Below are 12,842 nucleotides of genomic sequence, written 5' to 3'. Positions count from 1 at the left end.
ACTTTTATTAGTAGATTGCACAGTTCAGTACATATTCCGTTCAAATGACATCTAAATGGTAACACCCGAATAAGTTTTTCAACTTGTTTAAGTCGGGGTCCACGTTAATCAATTCATGTTAATGAATTGATTAACACCTCAGTGTGACCTGTATGGCTGTTGACCAAGTATGCCTTGCATTTACTGGTGAGTGTGTGAAAAGCCGTAGATATTATGTGACTGGGCCGGCACGCAAATGCAGTGCCTTTAAGGTTTATGGGTGCTCTGTACCTCTCCCTACGTCCATGTACACAGTGGCGTTTTAAAAAGTCATACATTTTTTCTTTTTGAAACCGATACAGATAATTTTGAAACCAATACCGATAATAAAGCATTTATCGGACGATAATATCGGGAGTCCGATATTATCCCTAATCATAATCCTCAAGCAGGTAAAAACAAAAAAAAAGTTAAATAAAAAAGCGTCTTTTTGTGTCTTTCTCTCCATTTCAGTTTCTAAGTAGAATGCCAAAGTTGACCAACTTCAGGGTTTATGACCACAATCTATCGCAAGTAAGAAGCATGATTTATAATCTATAATTCATTTTCGTATTTCGTATTGCATTTATTAAATTGGGACAGTGCACATAAATCAACACTTGAGTAAACAGTGTAAATGCGCCGAACTTAGCATAAATGCTCATTTTCAGCCTTAGTCCCAGGGCAGATTTCTAAAATAACACAGTGAGAGACATAGAAATTTGAAACCACAACGAGAGAAACAAGAACCAAATAAATAAGACATCAATCAATCAATCAGGAGGACATCCCACTGGGTAAATGTGCTATATATTGATTTGATTTGGGTTGTGAGTTTTTCCTTGTCCTTATGTGGGCTTTGAACCGAGGATGTCGTTGTGGCTTGTGCAGCCCTTTGACACACCTGTGATTTAGGGCTATATAGATAAACATTGATTGAAATAAGATATCATAAAACAGACAAGACAAGCAGTTGCAATACACAATTATAGGGCTTTATGGCCGCAATAGAGTACTCCCATTAGCTGCATTGTTAGCCACCTCGTACTTGCTGTATTTTACGAATTAGAATTATTAAAAAAAAAAAAACAACACAGTTTTGTCTTCCATAAGTATTGTGAATGATAGGAACAATTCCAAGCAAAAACGTGCAAACAAAAATTTGAGTTACAAGCAATTGGCGTAGCGAATAGCTAAACGGCGAACATTTATCCATGAAAATATTGAAAAGCAGCTGGAAAGAGATATTGTAGAAGTCCACTCTCCATTGTTATCAAATTACTTTATTACACTATCAGTAACAGTAGTTACAGTAGTAGTGTTTTCTTGCCCTGATGTGGAATCTGAGCCGAGGGTGTCGTTGTGTCTTGTGCAGCTCTTTGAGACACTTGTGATTAAGGGCTACATAAGTCAACTTTGATTGATTGATTTTAACAACACCACATTTATCAGTATGTCAAAATAGGCGCTTGAGCTAGTTAGCTCTCTGTGATTATCCATCCATCCATTTTCTACCGCTTATTCCCTTTTGGGGTCGCGGGGGGCGCTGGCGCCTATCTCAGCTACAATCGGGCGGAAGGCGGGGTACACCCTGGACAAGTCCCCACCTCATTGCAGGGCCGACACAGATAGACAGACAACATTCACACTCACATTCACACACTAAGGCCAATTTTTTAGTGTTGCCAATCAACCTATCCCTAGGTGCATGTCTTTGGAAGTGGGAGGAAGCCGGAGTACCCGGAGGGAACCCACGCATTCACGGGGAGGACATGCAAACTCCACACAGAAAGATCCCGAGCCTGGATTTGAACCCAGGACTGCAGGACCTTCGTATTGTGAGGCAGACGCACTAACCCCTCTGCCACCGTGAAGCCCCTCTGTGATTATGACACCGCTAAAAATAATTTGTCTTTGTTAGCACTCATAATAAAATGAATGTGAATATTTGGTTAGTATTCACAAGACGTAAATGGAGAATTGTTGGCGGTTTTCGGATGTTTTTTGATGGCTCTATGGGCGCAATAGGGTACTTACATTAGCTGCATTGTTAGCCTCCTCGGACTTGCTGTATTTTACGAATTAGAATGCATTAAAAAAAGAAAAAATGTGTGTTCTTGTCTTACATAGATAGGGATTGTGAATGATAGGAAAATTCCAAACAAAAATTTGAGTTAAAAGCAATTGGCGTAGCGAATAGCTCAACGGCAAACATTTATCCATGAAAATAATGAAACGCAGCTGGAAGGAGATACTGTAGAAGTCCACTGTACATTGTTATTAAATAACTTTATTACGCTACCGGTAACAGTTAGAGATGCTACCTTAGTAGAAGCATTTGCGGTCCCATCGAGTTGAGTGTTTTCTTTGCCCTGATGTGGAATCTGAGACGAGGATGTCATTGTGGCTTGTGCAGCTCTTTGAGACACTTGTGATTAATTGCTACATAAGTCAACTTTGATTGATTGATTTTAACAACACCACATTTATCAGAATGTCAAAATAGCTGCACAAGCCAGTTAGCTCTTTGTGATCACAACACCGCTAAAAATAATTTGTCTTTGTTAGCACTCCTTATAAAATGATTGTGAATATTTGGTTAGTATTCAGGTCACAAGATGTAAATGGAGAATTGTTGGCGGTTTTTGGATGTTTTTTTTGAGGGCTTTATGGGCGCAATAGGGTACTTACATTAGCTGCATTGTTAGCCACCTTGGACTTGCTGTATTTTACGAATTAGAATGCATTAAAAAAAGAAAAAAGGCGTGTTCTTGTTTCACATAGATAGGGATTGTGAATGATAGGAAAATTCCAAGGAAAAATTTGACTTACAAGCAATTGGCGTAGCGAATAGCTCAACGGCGAACATTTATCCATGAAAATATTGAAACGCAGCTGGAAAGAGATACTGTAGAAGTCCACTGTACATTGTTATTAAATAACTTTATTACGCTACCGGTAACAGTTAGAGATGCTACCTCAGTAGAAGCATTTGCGGTCCCATCAAGTTGAGTGTTTTCTTACCCTGATGTGGAATCTGAGACGAGGATGTCGTTGTGTCTTGTGCAGCCCTTTGAGACACTTGTGATTAAGGGCTACATATGTCAACTTTGATTGATTGATTTGAACAACACCACATTTATCAGGATGTCAAAATAGCTGCACAAGCCAGTTAGCTCTTTGTGATCACGACACAGCTAAAAATAATTTGTCTGTGTTAGCACTAAAAATACAATTATTGTGAATACTTGGTTAGCCTTCAGGTCACGAGATGTAAATGGAGTATTGTAGGGTGTTTTTTTAAAATGTTTTTTTGAGGGCTTTATGGGCACAATAGAGTACTCCCATTTGCTGTTTTGTTAGCCACCTCGTACTCGCTGTATTTTACGAATTAGAATGCATTTAAAAAAGCAAAAAGGTGTGTTTTTGTCTTACATAGATAGGGATTGTGAATGAAAAAGCAAAAACTTACAAAAATTTGAGTTACAGGCAATTGGCGTAGCGAATAGCTGAACGGCAAACATTTATCCATGAAAATATTAAAAAGCAGCTGAAAGGAGCTACCGTAGAAGTCCACTGTTCAAGGTAAATTATCAAATTACTGTATTACACTACTCTAGTTGTTTGTAGTACATCCTACACACTTTGAGAAGGACTGCCCCAGTGTTTGTAAAGCACTCGTGTCATAAACGTCATAGTTTTTGGCCTGGGGTAAACTCATGTGTTAATTGCCATTTCAAATTGAAGCAGGCAGGATCAGCCGATTTTAATCAGCTAATTTCACGCTACGTTTCAGGCCTTTTTTTTTTCCCTGAGTGCAGTGACCTCATGAGCCCAACCCTCCCCACGACCAAGAGAAAGCGAAATGGATTTTTGACAGTTTATCACGTGCTTTCGGTGGCTCGTAGGAGGGTCCCGCGGCGGATTCCACAGTGAAGGAGGAAGACACGTTTTGACAGATTCCTCAGCAGCCAGGCAAAAAGGGGCGTTCACCGGCAAGTGTCAAACTCCACGCACGCGTCAAGCTGACCCTGCTGCGCCGACGCTCACCGGAAGCCGCTCGAACGAAATAAAAGCGGCGTCCATGGTTTTCGAACTCTCTGGCGTTTTGCAACTTGTGCCGTGCGTTTCGAATACACACCAAGGAAATCAGATTTATTCATTTTTTTATGTAAAGGTGCGTATTAGAAAACACTTCTGGTGTGTGCGCTCTTAAAAAAAAAAAGTCCAACGCGGAAGTGCTCGCGTTCATTTCTCTAGCTTGATGCCGCTGAACTAACCGTCCGCCCAGCTTGGCCGAGTTTACATCGGAGTGCTGCTCGTCGCGCTTATATAACTCACTGACGACATTTTCACTGCCAGGGACACTTCTTTTTTTTTTCAAACGTCACAGCTTGTGAACGCACACTTTTTTTTTTGGTCTATTTGTTTGCGAGTTCCCTTCAATGAATTAAAGCCGCGGGAGAAAGTGGAGCAGACTCGGATCTCCTTCCTTCCTCCTGCGTCGACCTTGTTTACTTTAGTTGCCAAATAGTGAGCCACCCAGCGCGGTGTTTATTCCGTGAAAAGTGGCGTCAGATGCACGGATTGTCATTTATCTGCGTGGACTTTCTGTTTTTTGTTTTTTTTATATACAGAAGATGACTTAAACGGAAGTGTGCTGCAACTTCTTCCAAACAACAAACAAGGTAAGCTTCACTTCCTATTAACACAATCACTTTTTTTTTAACTGACCTCCTCCTTATTTACGTGTTTTTTTTTCTCTTGCGTGTTTTCGATGAATATGCAGTATAGCAGGCGGCAAGTAGTTTGTAAAGGCGTGTGATCGGTGCAGTGGATCCACGCAGCCAACAGGTTGCACTAATGTTGCGCTCCTCTGAGGGGAAAGCACAGCAATGCAAGCGTGGAAAACCCAACATTTCCTCTTAAAACATTCCGATAATGTCACGCGTGTGTGTTTGCATTTAGTGCAGTACACTAGTGGGCATAAGTACAGTAACATTGCTGCATCTGAAACCTTTGCAAAGATAATACAGCAGTTTTTTTTAGTCTGCATTGACCCCGAAAGGGAATAAGCGGTAGGAAATGGATGGATGGATGTTCTATTTTCGAACATTGCCTTATTGAGCACGAAGAAATAGGTTAGAAGACATATTATGATATTTTAAAAAGGTTAAGCATAGTTTACTGTAATATTTTTGCATCAAAATATCATGTTTTATCACATTTAATGAAATGTGAATAGGTTTTGTGGGACACAACATTAGGTACACCATGAGGTCCAATGTTATCTGGAGTGGGAGGATAAAGGAGTTGATATCAACGGAGACAAATTTAATCATCTGAAGTTTGCAGATGACATTGTTGTCTTGGGAGAGCAATTCAGTGAAGTGGAAGATATGCTTAAAGACCTTGCAAATGCCAGCAAATGTTGTGGATTGAAAATGAATATGAAGAAAACAAAAGTCATGGCAAATTCCATGGTACCTCATGGACCTGTGACTGTTAATGCAAATGAAATTGATGAAGTTAATGAATATATCTATCTGGGGCAGAGATTTAGCCTGAAAGAAAAGAGTCAAGAACAGGAGATAGGGAGGAGAATCAGATTGGGCTGGTGCCAATATGGAAAACTGAGCAACATGATGAGAGGAGAAATACCGTTAAGCCTAAAAAGAAAGGTCTTACCAACCATGACATATAGAGCTGAAACCTGGGCATTGCCAAATAAAATGGAAAAGAAAATAGCAGCAGAACAACACAACATGGAAAGAAATATGCTCGGAATCACATATAAAGACAGAAAAACAAATGAATGGGTGACAAAACAAACGCAAGTCCAAGACATTATGAGAACTATCAAATTAAGTAAGTGGAAGTGGACTGGACATATCAGTAGGAGATCAGATAATAGATGGACTTCCCTAATGACATCATGGAGACCCATGGATGGGAGCAGTAATAGAGGAAGACAGAGATTGAGATGGTGAGATGAAATAGACAAATATTGGGGAACAGTGCAGTGGCAGGGAGCAGCTAGACATCGTTCACTATGGCAGAAAAATGCTGAGGCTTTCGTCCAGCAGTGAACTGTCAACGGCTGATGATGATGATGATGACGTCCAATGAAACATACTACAAATATCATTTGCTGTGGTGTGGAAGTGCACTGCATCATGGTGACAGCAGTGGCGTATCCAGGTCCCCCCCACAGGTGGCACCCATAAACCAGTATAGTAAAGTAACATTTAATGTGGTCTGTCCATCTTATTTGAGTATGGAACATAATTTATGTGACTGGATCCCATCCATCCATCCATTTTCTACCGCTTATTCCTTTTGGGGTCGCGGGGGGCGCTAGTGGCTATCTCAGCTACAATCGGGCGGAAGGCAGGGTACACCCTGGACAAGTCTCCACCTCATCGCAGGGCCAACACAGATAGACAGACAACATTCACACTCACATTCACACACTGGGGCTAATTTAGTGTTGCCAATCAACCTAACCCCAGGTGCATGTCTTTGGAAGTGGGAGAAAGCCGGAGTACCCGGAGGGAACCCACGCATTCACGGGGAGGACATGCAAACTCCACACAGAAAGATCCCGAGCCCGGGATTGAAGCCTGACTACTCAGGAGCTTCGTATTGTGAGGCAGACGCACTAACCCCTTTTCCACCGTGAAGCCTGACTGAATCCCATTGCTTATATTTTCAAGTAACAAATTTTTTATATTTTTAAGTTTATTTTCACGCATAGGTAGCAGCTCGGGGGGTGGCAATAAAAAAAGAGAGCTGGAGACTTGTATGCGTGGAGCTCGAATAAATTGAAATCAAGCGTGTGCTGCCATTGTGGTACTTTTTTTTTTTTTTAGCAAGGAAGACAACAAAACAATATTTTTCTTCAAAAACCCGCCTTTAACCTCCATCCGTTGAAGTTGGTGGGAGACAAAATAACAGGGTTACTTAAGTTCACCAGGGTTACCACTAAGTATGGAATGAAAGTTCTTAACAAGAAAATTGCTGACATTAAACATTATTGCAAACATTGAGCTATTATTGTAGTACGTCAGACAACTTGCAATAGTTGGCAAAGAATACAGATAGAGTATGTCAAACTTCCTCTTGAATAAAGCAAAAATGTAACATCCATAAAGCTTTTATTTAAATGTAAACATATTAGGTCCTCATTCAAATCCACTCTCTACATTGCTGGCAACAGAATCGTTTGAAATATTACATTGTGCGCCTTTTAAGAGTATTTGCATGGCAAATAAATTACCCCGACTAAGTAGTACAAGAATAACGGGATGAATAACGTTCAAGACAGATGAATGAGCCTGTTCTTGGGTTGACAGGCAAACATATTAAACACACTTGTGTAAAAAATAAAAAATAAATAGTGCAACTAAAATAATTACTATTTATTGAATGACCACGGGGCTTCACGGTGGCAGAGGGGTTAGTGCGTCTGCCTCACAATACGAAGTTCCTGCAGTCCTGGGTTCAAATCCAGGCTCGGGATCTTTCTGTGTGGAGTTTGCATGTTCTCCCCGTGAATGCGTGGGTTCCCTCCGGGTACTCCGGCTTCCTCCCACTTCCAAAGACATGCACCTGGGGATAGGTTGATTGGCAACACTAAATTGGCCCTAGTGTGTGAATGTGAGTGTGAATGTTGTCTGTCTATCTGTGTTGGCCCTGCGAGGAGGTGGCGACTTGTCCAGGGTGTACCCTGCCTTCCGCCCGATTGTAGCTGAGATAGGCGCCAGCGCCCCCCGCGACCCCGAAAGGGAATAAGCGGTAGAAAATGGAGGGATGGATGAATGACCACGGACGTCTGCAACCTGGCTGCTCATCAATCAAAAAAGAATGGCCGCCACCCGGATATGTTTTCACCAAATCCGCAGATATGAAGTAAAAACGATAAATCATTGAATATTAAAAGTATGTAAGCCATTTTTACCTTCTTTACTTCCCTGAGAACCTCTTCAAAAGCGTTCTAATCCATCAGAAATATCCATCCTTTCATTTTCTATTGATGTCCCTCAAGCAACAAAAATGTGTCCAAGTCAAACATGTTGGAGAGTGTGTTGCATATATTACCAATCCGGCCTAAAATTGCTTAAATGGGTGTATTTTTTAACTGTGTACGATACTTTTACAAATTTTTGATAATGTCAACATAATTCAGTGGGCAAGTTGTCTTTTTGTATCACATATTTTATCATTCTGTGTTAGTTTTTGATTCATTAAACCAGTGGTTCTCAACCTTTTTTCAGTGATGTACCCCCTGTGACCATTTTTTTAATTCAAGTACCCCCTAATCAGAGCAAAACATTTTTGGTTGAATAAAAGAGATACAGAAGTAAAATACAGAACTATGTCATCGGTTTCTGATTTATTAAATTGTATAACATTGCAAAACTTTGCTCATTTGTAGTGGTCTTTCTTGAAATATTTGGGAAAAAAAGATATAAAAATAACAAAAAACTTGTTGAAAAATAAACAAGTGATTCAACTATAAATCGAGATTTCTACACATAGATGTAATCATTAACTTAAAGTGCCCTCTTTGGGGATTGTAATAGAGATCCATCTGGATTCATGAACTTCATTCTAAACATTTCTTCACAAAAAAAGAAATCTTTAACATCAATATTTATGGAACATGTCCACAAAAAAATCTAGCTGTCAACATTGAATATTGCATTGTTGTATTTTTTCTTTCACAGTTTATGAACTTACATTCATATTTTGTTGAAGTATTATTGAATAAATTTATTTATAAAGGATTTTTCTAATTGTTGCTATTTTTTAGAATATTTAAAAAAAAAATCTCACGTACCCCTTGGCATACCTTCAAGTACCCCCAGGGTTACGCGTACCCCCATTTGAGAACCACTAAATTAAACCATGAGTTTGAAAGGTTGTCCAAATTAGTACCTTTGTAATGAGTCAGTGCAACTTAGTGTAAAGCACAGTTCATTAATAATTGCTGAGAAATTCACCTGTCGGCTGACAAGACAACTCACTATTTTTCGTATTTTATCTTTTAAAAATTAATTTGGGACAATCCTCGGGCTATCGTTTGGGTCCCCTGAATCAAGCAGTTATTTGGCGTACCTCTAGGTTGGGCGTGAGTGTTACGCTTTTTATGGTTTGAAAAACACTACCTCAAATGTTTCCGCCTTTGAGTGGGGTGGCACCTTGCACATGCCACCCCCAACACACGCCACCGGCTGACAGCCTTCTCCAATATTTTGGTTGCCTTTTTAGCCACATTGGAGACGAGGAAATATTAGAATTTTTAAAATAATATTTTCTTGATTTCATATGTTTTGTTATATTACAAATAATACACTATTGTAAATATTTAAATTTAAAATACAAGGCTGCTCTTAATAATAGCTTTATGAGGGGTAATATTTTAAGAATATAATACGTATTTTCATTTAAATGGTAATATTCTATTTTTGTTTTCATTATATTTTATAGTTATATTTTTGTATTTTTATTTTACATTTTACTTTCTCATTAAATCATTATTAATTTACTTTAAAAAATATACCCACATTTTTTGGAAGAAATAGACAGAGCTGCTCCTAATAATTTGGTGAATTTATTAAGCTACATGGCATGGCAATATTTGTAACTTCCATCTATCCATTTTCTACCCCTTGTCACTTACGGCAGTGGTTCTCAACCTTTTTTCAGTGATGTACCCCCTATGAACATTTTTTTAATTCAAGTCCCCCCTAATCAGAGCAAAGCATTTTTGGTTGAAAAAAAAAAGATAAAAACGTAAAATACAGCACTATGCCATCAGTTTATTATTTATTAAATTGTACAACAGTGCAAAACATTGCTCATTTGTAGTGGTCTTTCTTGAATTAGTTGGAAAAAATGTATAAAAATAACTAAAAACTTGTTGAAAAATAAACAAGTGATTTAATTATAAATAAAGATTTCTACACATAGAAGTAATCATCAATTTAAAGTGCCCTTTTTGGGGATTGTAATAGATATCCATCTGGATTCATCAACTTTATTTTAAACATTTCTTCACAGAAAAAGAAATGTTTAACATCAATATTTATGGAACATGTCCACAAAAAATCTAGCTGTCAACACTGAATATTGCATTGTTACATTTCTTTTGACAGTTTATGAACTTAAATTCATATTTTCTTGAAGTATTATTCAATAAATATATTTATAAAAGGATTTTGGAATTGTTGCTATTTTTAGAATATTTTTGAAAAATCTCACGTACCCCTTGGCATACCTTCAAGTATCCCCAGGGGTACACGTACCCCCATTTGAGAACCACTGCCTTACGGGGTGACGGGGGGTGCTGGAGCCCATCTCAGCTGCATTTGGGGGGAATGCGGGGTACACCCCGGAAAAGTCGCCACCTCATCGCAGGGCCAACACAGATAGACAGACAACATTCACACTCACATTCACACACAAGGGCCTATTTAGTGTTCACAATCAACCTATCCCCAGGTGCATGTCTTTGGAGGTGGGAGGAAGCCGGAGTACCCGGCGAGAACCCACACAGTCACGGGGAGAACATGCAAACTCCAGCGTGCTGCCCTATTTGTAACTTGAAAGATTACTTTTGTATTTTAAAATTAGATTTTTGTTATTAATCTATAGGAAATGCACTTCATTATAATGTACAGAGAGCTGTTCGTAACATTTCAGTTGACTTGTGAAGCTACGTGGCGTGGAAATATTAATGGCTTAAAATGTTATTTTATATGTTTTGAATTAAGATACATGTACTTATACTTTTTATGAAATGGACTCAATTATACTGTAATGCCAGGTGTTTAAGTTATTTCAGTTGACTTATAACACAGTAACTTAAAGCGATTATATACTTAATGCAGATAATTAAGGCAATCATGCTTGTATTGTCAAAATGACCAAACCCCCTTTTTAACTACTGCATTCCTATCTTTGTAAGGGCATAATTTGATACTGGATGTTAGATGTGTATTAACAAAGTGCCCTACCTTGCACACGTTTTTCAAAAGTTGGGCTCATTTGAGCATCATAGCAGCAGCAGAGGAAATGCAAGAAAGTCCTGCACTTTCAGGGCCCAAACTCTCACACATGGGACAGGCCTTCCAGGAACACATGCATACAAATATTTGCCTTCATACAAGGCAGCAGCCCTCTGGCTTTGGCTGAATGTTTTGGTCTCCAACATGAGCACTTTACTATATTTCTTCTCATGTATCATGTTAAACTCCAATCATGTTGCTCCCATTTTGCGCTTTCTTGCGAGTGGAGATAGTTAACAGCGTTAGGGGCGGTTGAGTTCAGGGATGTTTTGCACGAACAGGTGAAAGAATATTATGGCACTGAAACTCACTTCAAAGCATTTTTTTGTCTCGTGGTAGTCAAGGTTGTCTGTCTTTAATTTGCGTCAGATTGGTTCGCGCGTGGGTGCTATTTGTGAGTCTGGCATGTTGTAACAGCATGGCTGTTAAAGACGGGAGGAAATGGCCTCTTTGATGCTATTGACGTTTCTGCAGCCATAGATAAGAGACACACGTTCCTGCAAGCGTTGCCTTGTTGACGTTTCTGTGTTGTTCTTGACACATTATCATTTTAAAGATGCGGTCAAACTAACTCTCATCTGTTTGTTTTGTCAAGTGTGAACATAGTCTGGCTAAACCAAGACGAAGGATGTAAAGATTAAAAGGTAAATAATGATAACCGCGGATAAACTCCCGATGTTTAGCACCGTTTTGAATTAAAATGATGGAAAAACCGTGATAGATAACTGCATTTTGATAAACTCACGGACTGACTGGCGCCAGCTTGGTAGCTTGAACGCTAACATAAAAAACAGGAGACGTTAACGTCTTTCCCTATTAAGAAATGACATACCCAAATCTAAACTTTTATAAACACTTTGCTGTCTGAGCAACTAAGATATTCAATTGTGCACATTGTAACTACGAGCTGTCCTTTCTTAGAACAGAGTGATCGTTCTATACTCAGAGGAATACAAAAGGGAGGCGTTTATTAAAGGGGAACATTATCACCAGACCTATGTAAGCGTCAATATATACCTTGATGGTGCAGAAAAAAGACCATATATTTTTTTAACCGATTTCCGAACTCTAAATGGGTGAATTTTGGCGAATTAAACGCCTTTCTGTTTATTGCTCTGGTGGCGAAGACGTCACCGAGGTAATACAGCCGCCATTTTCATTTTCTACACATTACACACACGGGTCTCAGCTCTGTTATTTTCCGTTTTTTCGACCATTTTTTGGAACCTTGGAGACATCATGCCTCGTCGGTGTGTTGTCGGAGGGTATAACAACACTAACAGGGAGGGATCTAAGTTGCACCGAAGATGCGAAAGTGTCTGCCGCCAGACCCCCATTGAATGTGCTGTAGTGTATTCACATTTAACCGCGATGCTAAGGCAGACATGACACAGACATGTATGGATAACCTGCAGATGCATTTGCAACGATAAAGTCAACAAAATCACAAAGCTGAGTTTTGTTGATGTTGACTTATGTGCTAATCAGACATATTTGGTTGCGGCGTGACTGCCAGCTAATCGATGCTAACATGCTATTTACCGGTGGTGCTAAAGCAGACATGGTACAGAGATGTATGGATAACCTGCAGATGCATTTGCAGCTATATTACGTTTCCTTCCACCCACATTTATTGCGAAAAAAACACTTACCAATCTACGGATTTAAGTTGCTCCATTATCACAAAATGCGAAAGTCCTGATCGTTTGGTCCGCACATTTTACCGGCGATGCTAACGCAGCTATTCGGCCA

The 12,842-nt window shown here is 39.3% G+C and overlaps 2 protein-coding genes across 5 annotated transcripts in view; both read left to right on the top strand.

The window, feature by feature from the left end:
- Positions 1-12,842, top strand: part of LOC133551686 (fibroblast growth factor 1-like) — an 819,097-nt gene that overhangs the window by 496,436 nt on the left and 309,819 nt on the right. The window lies entirely within an intron of this gene.
- LOC133551680 (glucocorticoid receptor-like) overlaps positions 4,039-12,842 on the top strand; it is a 140,686-nt gene continuing 131,882 nt past the window's right edge. The window contains exon 1 of one of the 4 annotated variants that reach the window (XM_061898649.1): positions 4,039-4,706. The gene's annotated coding sequence lies outside the window, so the exon portion shown is untranslated. The remainder of the gene's footprint in view (positions 4,707-12,842) is intronic. The other 3 variants (XM_061898647.1, XM_061898650.1, XM_061898648.1) reach the window with 3 other exon arrangements.

This window comes from Nerophis ophidion, linkage group LG04, assembly GCF_033978795.1.
Source record: "Nerophis ophidion isolate RoL-2023_Sa linkage group LG04, RoL_Noph_v1.0, whole genome shotgun sequence".
Taxonomy (NCBI): Eukaryota; Metazoa; Chordata; class Actinopteri; order Syngnathiformes; family Syngnathidae; genus Nerophis; species Nerophis ophidion.
This window is presented reverse-complemented; position numbering and strand designations above follow the sequence as displayed.